Source organism: Eurypyga helias, unplaced genomic scaffold, assembly GCF_000690775.1.
Source record: "Eurypyga helias isolate BGI_N326 unplaced genomic scaffold, ASM69077v1 scaffold26622, whole genome shotgun sequence".
NCBI classification, from domain to species: Eukaryota; Metazoa; Chordata; class Aves; order Eurypygiformes; family Eurypygidae; genus Eurypyga; species Eurypyga helias.
In genome coordinates, this window is record NW_010238275.1 from 1 (window position 1) to 610 (window position 610).

A 610-nucleotide genomic window follows, 5' to 3' on the forward strand; every position below is an offset into this window, starting at 1 on the left:
CCTGGCCAGCTCTGCCGGGCAGGTGGCTAGCGGCACGCCGTGAGTAATCTGGAGGGAGCGAGGCTCTGCGGCGTCTGCTCCGTGAGGCAGGACCTGCACTTCGTGCCGTGGGAGACGCTAACAGGCGCAGGGGAGCCGAGCGGCGTGCGGCAGAGCTCGTCACCTGGGAACGCCGGCAGGCGGGTTTGCCAAGTAAACCAGAGGCATGCCGGCGGCACGCGTAGGCCAGGATGTCCCCCCAGCGCGAGCTGGCCAAAAGGCTGACCGCTGGTTCTGGCGGGCGCTGCCGGGTCGGCACTGCTCACGTTAACCGTGTTACCCAGGCTAAGGCCGTTCTCCCAGCCCGCAGCCTTATTCACCTTAGCTGCTGCTAAATGCTCTGCTAAACACCGATCCAAGCGCTCTGGCAGCAGGAGCTCCTGCACACTCTCTTCCCGGTCCAAGGCAGAGGCAGCGAGTCCACCAACATGCTCCTCCAAGACCCAGTTCGAGGCCGGCAGCACTGGAGCCAGCCTTAACCCTGCGGAAGGTTCTGGCACGGCGCACAACGAGCATCCAGTAACTCAAAATATAAATGTTCCAGTATGTCAAATCCCCCCTTTTTCACCTC